Below are 13,141 nucleotides of genomic sequence, written 5' to 3' on the forward strand. Positions count from 1 at the left end.
GTTGACAGTCTATTTAAATCAATTCAGTCATTTGACAAATGAATGCTACACTGGTTGATTTATGTAGTTAGAGGAAATATTCTGTTTTGTTTACTGATCATCTCAAATTTGATTTGTTTCATAATATTCTATTTTAGGAACTTATATTCAGTTGTTTTGTTAGTATAAGGAAGATAATATAAATCTTGTGCATAAATAACAAAATGTTAAGTTTCATGTTTTGATTTTTTTATGTAGCAGTTTGATAATTTTAATTATACAATATATTATAAAACTTTTAATTTAAATTCACTTGAAAAATAATGTATTTATATTACTTTCATTTAATCATTTGACATAAATGGATCCTAATAACATTTTAACAGAGGTAAATATTTTTTTTTATTAAAATAGTTATTTTCTGACATCTTATTTAGCTAAAAGTAGTGATTTATTTATATTGCTTTCCAGTGACCTCCAATCTTGAATACTTGGTAACAACCTCTTTTTCTATCACTGTAATATCTGCTATTTCATATTCACTTTCAGACTGAATGCACTCCGACCTAGAAGTTGTTGCACCCTTTTGTGTGATGACTGCATTTCCATTGAAGTCACTGATTCATGTGGCTCCTCTCTATATGACTCAACAGAGAATGAGGCATCTTGGCAACCCAAACTGTCTGGAGACACGTAATAACTCCTCAATAGACCTTACACAATGTATCACTTCTCCTGAGCCCATCTCTGTGGTCACTAGTGTCTCTCAAACCATTCTGTTGTAGGGTGGAGTAGATATTTTCCCTCTGATGTAGACTGGTGAGACAGTGATGGTAGAAACAAACAGCAAGTTATATTAAACTGGCTAAGAATCACATTCTTGCCCTAACCATAGTATAACCGTTGAGAGACTTGTGAAGTATTTTATTGTCCCCTTGTGTTCATTCTGAATACTCACAAATCCAAAGCTTCTTTGACATGCTTAGAACAATCACATAACAGAAAGGCATATTATTTACTGACAGAATTCCCAGATCTTAAAAATTATTTTATTTCCTTATAGTTTTATTGGTCTTTCTTGCACTGGTTTATATTGGTTTAGCTTTTCAGTAGTTTTCAACCTTCTCAGTACCAGGATCTCATAGACCTTCAGTGTAAAAAAAAAAGCTAGATTTCCTCAGAAAAACTTAAAAAATTTTTTTATTAAAAACATTAAAGGAATTGTTAACCCAAAGTTGTACATTGAGAATTCAGCATTGCATCACTTTCTCGCCTATGGATCCTCTGCTGTGAATGGGTGCCATCAGAGTCCAGACAGTTGATGAAAACACTAGTATAATCCACAAGTAATCCACACTCATTGAGGCATTTTTTAACTTCAAATTATTTCTTCTGGCTAAATTGTAGCATGATATTGCCTTTTCCAGTAAAAAAATTAATAAAATAAAAAATCATATCTGAAACAGGAGAGAAATATGCACAGATCATGTGTAAGTTAACACAGATAAAAACAATTGTAAACAAATATTTTGATGTGAGAGGACAAGAGGGGATGGAATTTTTTTTATTACTGGAGGAAGCTATAATAAATTATGGACCGATATGTTGCAATTAAAATGTCCGAATGATGGATTTATGTCTTACAAACATGCATCTTTTTGCGTCACATAATGTTAGTTGATGGACTGGAGTCATGTGAATCACTTGTGGATTATTGTGATTTTTTTATCAGCTGATTGCACTCTCATTCTGGCGGCACCCATTCACTGCAGAGGATCCATTGGTGAGCAAGTGACGTTATGGTACATTTCTCCAAATTGGTTCAGATGAAGAAACAAAATCATCTAAATCTTTGATAGCCTGTGGGTGAGTAAATTTTCAGAAAATGTACAATTTTGGGTGAACTAATCCTTTAACGAAATTGGACGATATAAATTAGAAATGTATTTAAAATGTAGGTTTATTATGTGTTTTTAATTTAAACATCTACTGCACCCCATGGAGTACTTTCAGAGATCCCTGGTTGACAGCTCTTGGTTTAGTTGTTTAAGTTTTACATGATGAGCCTCAGTTCTTTCATGCCAAACCAAGTGTGTTTCAATAAAGCTGAATAATGGCAAGCATACTAAAGTTGTACAAAACCACTGACAACTAAGAGCCACTGCTACCTTTCACATGAGAAAAAGCCAACACATTCATCTTAGCTGTTTGTTTCCTGCTCAGAAAGCCACACTATACATATTAAACTAAATAAATGTCACAAACGGTCAGACTTGGACTAGTGGAAAAAGTTACTATAACTGTGTACTTTCTAAGAATGATGCTGCCAACTGTAGAAAGGCATTACACAGTTACAGTTTAAATATTTAGGAAATAATTACTTTTAAATCAGTCAAACAAGTCTCAAAATGGTTATACATGATATACTGAATCCTTCCTAAAACTATTGTTACATAACAGTACACAGAAAAGTAATTTTTTTTTTTTTTGTATCTTTTGGCACCAGCTCTATTGTATTTATACCATTGCAGTTTGGTTTCCTTTCCTACCAGCAGCAACAAACAAGTGCTTGATTCTGAGGGACTCACCTGCTACGTTTCCTCACCAAAGCTCCAAACATCTCTACACAGGCTCCTCATTCTTTTCAGGAACTGGAATTGAGAACAGGAATGTGAGCATGAGTAGCGTGTCATAAGGAAAAGGAAATTTACTGTGAGCTAATCCTACCGTCACAAAACACTCTGACACATTCACTCTCTCTGTGCACTGAGTCATTCTTACAGCAGGCTGGGTAAACTTTCTCCAGCACAGATGCTGTTTATTTCATATGGAAGCCACAAGTGAGGCCATGCTGTGAAATGAAGGACTTGTGTACTGGTGAATGGATATTTCACTTTGTTGCCACAGCATAGTGTAAAACAGGCTGATATTTTATTTTCAGACTTAAGAGTTTTAGTCTGGACTGAAGTATTTGCTCGTGTAGTTTTTTAATATATATGCACTCATTGTCTTTACAAAAGATTGCTGTTAAGAGCTCAGCTTAAACTCAGATTTGGTGGGCAACATATCATTTTGCATTCATGTGGAATATATGGGCTTCATTGTTTCCCTTTATCCTAATAAGCTACAGTGCAGTCTAGGCCTCGTTTTTACAGGCTGATTATTTGCTTAATATTACTAGTAGGTTTTGACATTCAAAGCAGCTTTGGAAGGTGAATGGAGGTGATGCAAAAAAAGGAGAATTTGTTTTATTTCATTTTGTTAAGATTAGTCTAAATCATTGTTCTTATGATTGTCTTTATGAATGAACTCTTGAGCTACAGAACAATAATGCACTGTGATGGCTTAAAACTGAATAAATAATGGAAAGACAGCCCTTTCCTGCCACCTTGTGTTTAGAGTTGCATGGCACAACTGCAGGAAGCCTTCAAATAGATTCTTAAATGTCCTGAGAAATAATATGAAAGAAGCACAGAGAGTAAATGGGTTTTTAGGTAAAAGATTTGCCATGTTAAAAATCATATAACGTAGAAATATTTAATTAAATCACAATAATGTAATAATTCATGTTTTTTTTTTTTAGTTTAATAGATTTTATGAAACTATTATAATTTATTATGAAAAAACGAATATTTTATCATAAATAATATTTTCAGAAAATAAATATGTACAGCGACTTATTAGAATATTGTTTGTGTAAAACCTGGTTATCGTGTTATGCAGCATGATTTGAGATTGATCTAAAATGCATCTTGTGCTTTAATTGAAATGAGAACATTTATTTTCTGTCATAAGATTTCTTTAGTATTACCTTGTTCAAAATCATAAAACTTTCTGTTCATTTCCAAGTTTGCATTCGGTTTTAAATCACTTTTCCCTTTCGTGAACATTTGAACACAAATGTCTTTGTTTTTATACACATTTGCTGATCAGATTTCTGCTTGAGCATTTTTCTGGAATAGTTTACAGCATTTGGCATATGTGATTTCTAACTAACTGCTCTTATTTGTCAGTCATCCTTTATGATCAGATGAAAGGCTGTGTGGTTCTGAAGGTTATACGGCTCGTTTTACACTTCTGGCTGAGAGAGAGAGTCCTGAATTAAATTACCCAGCACTCAGCTGTCTCTCAGTGAAATTCACATTTTTCCTGTGCAGTGTTAGCACAATATGCTGAAGATGCTGATTACTGTCGGTGAGCATGCAGACACTGCTGTGAGCGGGCAGCTTACATCTTCTCTTTTTCGCTAACCTTTTAAAACCTGTAATTTCAAGCTAATCAATACACAATCCCACCGGGCAACCTGCAAATCACTCCCCTCTATAGCAGAGCATGTGTGGCTGACAGCGGGTTTGACAGCCCATAGTAAACTATCAACCCCAGACCCGGAGCAGATAGCTCATAGTAAAAAAGCTTTTGTCTTTCACATTGTGGAGTTCCAGATGCTTTTCGTGATGTGCTAGGAGTGTTTGAATGCATAACATGATGAAACCCAGTTTTAATTTTATTTTTCAATCCTTACTATTGCTTGTTTTCTAGTCAAATACACTATGTACTTGAGAAGCACATTTATCTAGAATTAAAGAAATAACCATTTCTCTTGCTCTTAGCATAAACCTCACTAAATTTAGTTAGATTTTATTAAAAAGAATTCAAACATTAAATTAAAATGCTTACCTAATTTAAAACATAAGTCAAATGATCTTGATGATACATTTTTTGAGAATGTATCTGAAATTAAAATATAAACTTTTATTTTAGCTTTGTTTTTCTTGTTTCAAGCATAAGCCTTAAATAGATTTATGCTTATTTAAATTTTATTACATTTAAATTTATTTACAAACATCACTCATAATGTTGATCAATCTCAAGTCATCTTGATAACACATTTTCACATTTTCTTGTTTTAAACAAATCCCACAAAATGTTGTATTGTATTACATTTAGAATTACATTTAAAAAGATATCACATTTTCACTCAGTTTAAATGATTAAATTAATTACCTAATTTTAAAGACAAGAAAGTACACTATTTATTTTTTATGCTTTATTCCTGTTAAAAGACCTGTATATCGTTCAGCAAAGACAAAGTACTTCCATAATATTCAGAGTCTGTGCTCAGTGCTTCATTGTAAAGATAATTACAAGTGATGGAAGTGCTCACCCAGAGCAGATACCTCAGCCTTAGGCTAAAGCCAGAACATCAGTGCAGCATTGCAGCTGAGAGAGAGCGTGTGAGCGTGCATGCGTAGGGCTAACGGTATATGTTGGATGTAAATCATAGCAGGTTTCGGGCACGTGTGCAGGATGTGTGCTGCAGTAGAGGCATCCCCCTCAGCGTAGATCGTAGCTCATTTGTCAAATTGCCTGCAGGACTTGAATGCTGCATTGCTGCTGAGAAAGAGAGATGCGATCAGCTTTTCTCCATGGTTGGGGGTGGAGGAGCACAGGAAGGCCCAGGGCAGCATGCTTGAGCAGTCTCCTTGCTTTACAATGTGCGGTGGACACAGAATTGGTGGCACTTGTGTGAAGGTCACTGCCAAGCACATAATACTTTGATGCAATTCCATCAATCATTCCTGTTCATTAGTTGTATATTTGGATCTCTTCTACATGTTTCTTCCTTTCTTTTTTGCGTCCGTCTTTTTTGTTTCTTTCTTCCATTCTTTTTTCTATTTTTTTTGCTATTTTTCATCTTTCCCCATGATAACTCCCTATGCCTAATTTGCTCTCTTTTCATCTTTTATCTTTTTATCTTCATATCAGCAGATAGAAGGCTCATATTAAGTGTGTCTTTAGTGCCGTTGCCAGTTAGGATTAGTTTAAGAGCAGCTCTGTGGATACAGTCCAGGTGCAAGTGTGCTGATCAATTCAGCTTTGGTGTTTTCACTTTACAGCAGCTGGAGCAGGTGCCAACTGTGCGGTACATGCACAGTCCTGTTACAAAAAACCACCTCTGCAATGTATGACGATGAACAATAAATAGGTTTTTGTCCTCTGTTAAAAACTAAAAATAGCAATTTTTTTAATCTTCATAAGGTGTGTTGGGGGTACTTTTGCAATTCAAAAGCATTTTTGTTTTTCCATTTAGGCATGAAATGGTTACAAAATTTTAGCAAAATGCATATTCATAACACTGAAATATCTGTGACCTTCACTGTTGCAATAATTCTCCTGGTAAAAAATGACCTCGAAAGGTTCAAAGTGCATGATTAAATGCACTATGAATCTTAATTTTGATTAAAGCCTCTGGTTTTCATACACTAAAAGAGAAACAGACAAAAGACTTCATGAGTTTAGATGAGAATGGTCTATTTATTTAAGGGAATTAAATAATTGAAAGTTGTTTAAGTGAATAAAGAAAAAGAAATCAAAATTGAGACATTTTAGGTCTATTTTTAGCTCTGAATGATTCAAAACGAACTATTTATTTACTGAATACTATTTGATTTTAAAATATGCTCAGAACAGTTTGGATATTCTATAATTTTTCACTTCTGTTTTTCCTCTGTTCAGACTCTTTTGGAGTGTCGTAGCCATCAGAATCGAAATGTGTTGATATTTACAGAATATAATTAAGTTAATCTGTGAAAACAATAGAAACCTTTTCTTTGAAATTGTCTAAGTTAAATAAATGATAAAGATGGAAAAAAGAGATTGCATCTCTGGATACTATTGTTAGTCTTTTAACATTCCTACTGTAAAACTGTAAATGTGTGTGAAATATTAAATGTTTGTTTAGCTACATCTTACCGCTTTGCTGGAATTTGTGCTTGACTCTCATAAACAGTAACATCTGTCTTCTTTGATTTGTCAGTCTAAACCATTTAGACACTGATGAGCACTGTTAGACTGCTAAGGCAGACCAGTCTAAAAATGTAACTTTTTAAACTTTTTGTCATCCTAACAACAATCAGAGTGCTGAGTAATGTGCAACAGAGCAAAGTCAGAAATATAAAAAAAATTGGGAGGGAAATTTGGTCATTTCTATGTACTGCGGGGGCTTGTCACATTGAATGTCTAAAACAGTTATGAGGAAGAAGAAACTGTCAAGAATATATTACTATTTAGCAGTCTTAAGACTCAATGTGACAACAATGCTACTACTATTAATAAATATGAATAATTCTTTATTTTTAAAGGAATAATCAAATTTTTGTTGTCTTTTTAATTTTAACCGTAAACCTCTGTTGTGCAGCACTTTGTTTGCCAAGAAATAAAAGGGTTTTTAATTTGATTAGGATAAATTAAATTGTTTTATGCCTCCATCTGATTACCAGAAAAATTTAAAAGAACATTTTATATGGCCCTAATATTGTTTAAAAAAGGACCCTATACAACAACAACAAAAATACAGGCCTGTGGCTCTTAATTACTTTTTATAAATTCACCATTTGTAAACTGAAATTTGTAGAAATTTTTAAAGCATTTGTGTAAAAACTACATTCACAGAATGTAATAAAAAAACTAAATATATAAAAAAATTGAATCGAGAGCTTGTAAATCAAATCGAAACGGGACATCTGAATTGATACCCAGCCCTCGGCAGCTCCCTATTCTCCTTTAATGAGCTACCTAACTGTGGCACATTTATGCAAATACATTCTGTGCAGGTCATTCCAGGCAATACTGTACTGTCCCTTTAAGCATTGTACTGCAAAATGTTCTCTCTTGATGGTCCGCAAAGCAGCAGAACTGTCCTGAGCTTCCTCGCTGGGGAAAGACAGAATTTGTAAAGGAGCAATTCTTTCCTGCGTGCCCTTGAAATCTATTGACTCTCTCATTTTATGAACATATATTCTCATGGCATAACGGCCTTTAATGTGGATCATGCATTATTATAATGGCATTATGTTTGCATGTGACCTGCTATGTGATTGTGACATGTTTCATCTGTGCAAAGCTGCATCAGCTTAGACCCCTGGAGCACCGGCCCCTTTAAGAGAGGTTAAAAGGGCCCCATCAAAATGCTCTTACCATCTCACGCAGCTCTCCAAGATTAATGATGCCAATCACATTTACAACATTCTTTTAACCTACACAGAAAGAATGTGACTTGCAAGATGATTTTTACTCCCCTTAAGTTATTATAGTTAACTTTATTTTAATTTTGTTTCATTTTATTCTCATTTTAAAAGATGTAATGTTTTTTTTATTATTATTAAATATTAAATTTAATGTTTTTAGTTTAATTTCACGGGAATCAATCTTTTTATTTTTATTTTTATTTATTTTATTTTGTCTAATTTCACTTGTAATCTACTTTTTTATTTTAAATGTATTTATTTATTTGTTAGTTAGTTAATTATTTATTAATTTCACTGTTCATATGATTTTAATTAAATAATTTCATCATATCATTTGTACTCATCCCCAACAGTAGGTCAGTATTGTGCTTATGGGTCAGTTTTCGGATGACCGTTTTTATGGTCATCCTTGAACATATTGTACCTATTGAATCTCTTTGAACTGTAACTCCACTGCTGTCCTGGAGAGGGAGTGATAATGTTGTGTGACTGTTGAACACCATGGCGTGTGATGCAGTTCTCTTTAGCTCAGCAAGTATGCAGTAATCACAGACATTCATGCATCTTATTGAATAACTGGCATAAAGATATATATATTGCATAAATGCGTGCATCAATAAGCTGCATTGTAGACATGTTTTACACTCCCTCCCCATATATATATATGTATACTGCATTAATATATATGTTTACTGAATCTATACTGATTGTACAGAAATGCAATTAAGTGAGAAAAGCTGCTGCTGAGGCTGAATTAGCTAATGACTCCGTGCAAGCATTGACTCCATGAAAAACAGCGACGTGTTTGTCTTCATTTAGCCCCCTTGTGTTTAATACAGCTCATGTGTCAGGCTAATTCGGGCATGTAATATCAACTTTAAAAATCAATGTACTGCCAGATATCATGAGAGGTTTTAAATGACCCATGACTGCTTGTATCATCGAGAGCGCTGTGTTTAATACTCCAAAAACACAAGAAACAAGGGAATGCGGAATATTTTGCTGTCAAAAAATGACCCCGTAACTCGAAAGTTATTCGCTCCGAACATTTCGAAATTGTGATTTGTTCAAATCAGGGATGTAAATGACTCAAGCTTTGACAGCTCATGGGATCAAATGTAATTTTGTGGCAAAAAGAAGCCATATACTTAAGTTAAGCCAGTGCTGGGAGGCTGATTCTTCACCACACACATGACTCTGACAACACAACAATCCAATTAACAATGCAAATGAACATGCTGCATTTATCTTTTCTCTAGGTCAGCGTCTCTCTAGACTTTGAGATAGGGCATGTGTTTCAGACATCTTTGCCGCACACCTTCAGGCGATCACTGACCGGCATTAGTCTGTTTTGTTAATGAACATGGCTTTTTGACTAAACTTGTTCTTCTATGGCATCACTTCCATTTGGAACCTTTATTTTTAGGAGTTTCTAAGATTAATTATTTTTACTTTAGCTCTAATATGCCCACTATATTTCTCAAACTTGCTCATGTAAGCTATGTGAGGGGGTTGAGCGGTTAGCATGCTAGTTTTGCTGCAGTCATAGTCGTAGATCTAGCCTCCTTCAAAAAACAAGGTCAGCTGAGAGGTGGACGCTCATTGAATTCCTGCTCTCTGTCAGTTAGTTAATCCATTCAGCTGGTAGTGAGAGGTAGGGATGGGATGAATGAGAGAGGGAGAGGTGAAGGGGCGCTCTGATGGGGCTGCAGCTAAACTCTTCTGGAGGACAGCTGGCTCTGTCAGGCCAGAGCGCAGAGCGGGAGCTGCAATTGTACACAGATGGGTTTTCAGTTTGAGATCTGAAGATCAATCTCAGTGACCTGGTAGAGAATAGATGTGTTTTGTCTATTTATGTCTCTGTTAGTATTGCTGTTAAGCATTCCAAGCTGAATTTGCATTAGTAACAGTCAAACGACTGCCAAAAACTCCACAGAGCACAAATTATATGTGTTTCTTCAGCTGTAGGCACTTTTGGCTCTGTGCACATTTAGGAAATGAAATTAAAAACATGCTTTTCACACTCTGAGTAGTTTATGAAATTTGTCTATTAACAACATCAACAAGATTCTGAAATGGAACTGACAGTGGCGGAATAAACATTAAGGATAAAATGGCTGTAACTTTTGTGCTGATATGGCTAGGAATTTTATAGCTAGTATTTTACACTACTGGACCAGGCCTGTAAGAATTTTTTTTAATAAGTTAATACTTTTATTTATTAAAGGTTGCATTCAACTGATCAACGGTGACAGTAAATACTTTTACATTGTTAAAACATTGTTCTATTTCAAATAAGTGCTGTATTTTTTTTTTTACTTTCGACAGATTCCACACAAAAAAAAAATGAAGCAACAAAACATTTTCAACATTAATAATATTAAGAAATATTAGTTTATTAGAATGATTTCTGAAGGATTATTTGACAAAATAGGGCTTGACTGGTGATACATGGTACATGATGAAATTAAGTGTTTTACCATTACTGTTTTCTTCACACATCATGTCTTATCACGTTTCATCTCAAGCATACACTTACAGACAGTGTTGTCTCCTTGGTAATCAGGTACACTAATTATTGAGTAAACTTTATTATGGCAGAATTGTTCATTGTGCAGGACATGATGATTTGATGGCTGTAATTTTCACATATTAAAATCAATTGTTTATGTCACAGTGTTTAAATCATCCTGAAGTATCAGTGCATCCAGTGTACTCCTGGCTGTGAACAGTTATTGTATGCTGGTGATGAAGCTGCTCCCGTGGGTTCACAGCCAGCTCTAATCCCAGAGCCGTGCGCAGGCGGAAGGGGACACTCTGACAGCTGACTCAGAGAGCGTCAGGTGAGGGGAAATGTGATCACCAATGTAAAAGGGCCCTTCACTCATGTTTTATTTATCAATGGAGATGCCATTACTGCACCCAGATGAAGGAGATGCTGGTGAAGGCATTTCTATCTGTGTCAAAGTCAGCACAGGATGCTCAGCCGAGAGACGCAGAGCACCAGCAGGACTCAAATGCTGACAGGTGCATGTGTACAAAATAGTTGTGGCCCAATATGAGTAATTTTTATTATTTTTGAATGGACAATGTTAATAGCAGTATGACTGAGTCTGGATATAATGATGATATATTAAACAATTAATACTATATGTGACCATAAAGCCAGTCGTAAGTCGCTGGGGTATATTTTTAGCAATATCCAAAAAAAAAAAACATTGTTTTGGTTCAAAATTATCGATTTTTTTTTAATGCCAAAAATTTTCTACCGTAACTATAACAAATCTTAATTTTTGCTAAGAGCTTCGTTTGGACAACTTTAAAGGTGATTTTCTTATTATTTTTATTTTTTTATATTGTCCCAAATATTGTGCCAAATATTGTCCCATAACAAACCATACATCAATGGAAAGCTTATTTATTCAGCTTTCAGATGATGTATAAATCTCAATTTCAAGAAATGTACGCTTATGATTGGTTTTGTGGTCCAGGGTCACATATATATACATTTAAATAAAATATTTCTTGGTGTTTTTTTTTTAATCAATAAGACATGTTTAAATAATATATAAACATATGTAAATACATTACTATGGCAAGTGTATATACTATTTTTTTTTTTACACAAAATGTACTAATACTTTATCAATAAATATTTGAAATACAAATGTCTAAATTGCCAAATATCACATGTGTAAGCCATACCCATGAGATCTAATTAAACGGAGAAAATTTGTAGTATTACATTTCATATAATTAATATGCCAATTTTTATTGTTTAAACACGTATTTAATGCAATATACATTTTCTCAATAAATATTTAAATAAAACACAAATGTCAAAATGGCGAAATATCAACTTAATTCGATTTTTAAATTAAATGAAATTTTAAATAATAAATAAATAAATATTCTTTGTTTGCTATTTCTCACTTGCATGGCTACTCAAGGCTATTCACTATTCACGTTACTGTTTTCCTAGGATGAATTGCTGACAATGGATTCTCATTGGTAAGTCGGTTTGGATAAATGCATCTGTAAAGAGAAATGTAAATATAAAATATGAATGTGTATCACTTGTCCACAAAAGCATCAGGAGGTGTATTCATCCAGGTTTTGTGTCCATGATGAGCATCTTTATTTGATGTCACAGTTGAGAGAGAGGAAAATAAACACCATAAATCATTGAAACGGCTCAGTGAGGATGTGAACGTTTTAGGATGTTTCATTAATACTTCCCCAACCCCCCCAAAGTATGATTTGAGATTTTTTTTTTTTTTTGGAGGGGGTGGGGGTGGATTTGGAACGGTTGGTCTGAACGATTTGGAAAGCAAACTGGAAAGTGCGCTCACAGCCATGCAGATGTGCGAGATCAGCACAGAGTTTGTGCTCGAAAGCTTTCTGTTCCACTGGGCAAACTCACAGGTCACCAATCAATACAGTTATGATGACATCTGCCATTTGTACCAATCCTCCTCAATGGCTCCCAGTATGCGGCAGCCATTTATATATTCTCCAGAGGTCATGGTCTTGTGAACTCAGCGGACCTGACTCACATTTCACTGCTATATATAATTTTGTATGTGACGAATAAAAATAAGAATCTTGAATCTTCTTGACACCAGTGCACTCAGGGTCATGTATTTCCCATATTTCATAGAACGGGGTAAATGTAACTGTTCAGTGGGCTTTCTGCAGTAGTTTCTGAGGCACTTGTAGTAAAACGCTTTCGGACTCAAACATCAAGCTTTACAGAAAGAGAGCAGGAAAAATCTACTGCAGGGTTGCAGCTCCAGCTTTGCTGATGCAAAGAATTGCAATTGATTTACTGTACATGGTGCAGGTCAACCCTCTTAAGACCCCCGCCTCTGCTAGAAGTTACTGTAATGTCAGATCTCTCAACATGTAAGTCAGGATTTAGAACATATGGCAAATGGAACATGAAGCCTCAATCATCCTGATTGTCAAAATGCTTCGTGGTCTGTCCAATATATTGTTGCACACTGCTGGTAATGTATCTCTCTAACTCCCAGACAGTTGACCTCCTGGTTGCAATGGAAGCAACGATACACCTCAAACACCCCCTGATCTGGTTTCCCAAGATCCTGGTTTTGTATTTCAGTTGTTTGTTTCAT

This window comes from Carassius gibelio, chromosome A23 (genome assembly GCF_023724105.1).
Source record: "Carassius gibelio isolate Cgi1373 ecotype wild population from Czech Republic chromosome A23, carGib1.2-hapl.c, whole genome shotgun sequence".
Taxonomy (NCBI): Eukaryota; Metazoa; Chordata; class Actinopteri; order Cypriniformes; family Cyprinidae; genus Carassius; species Carassius gibelio.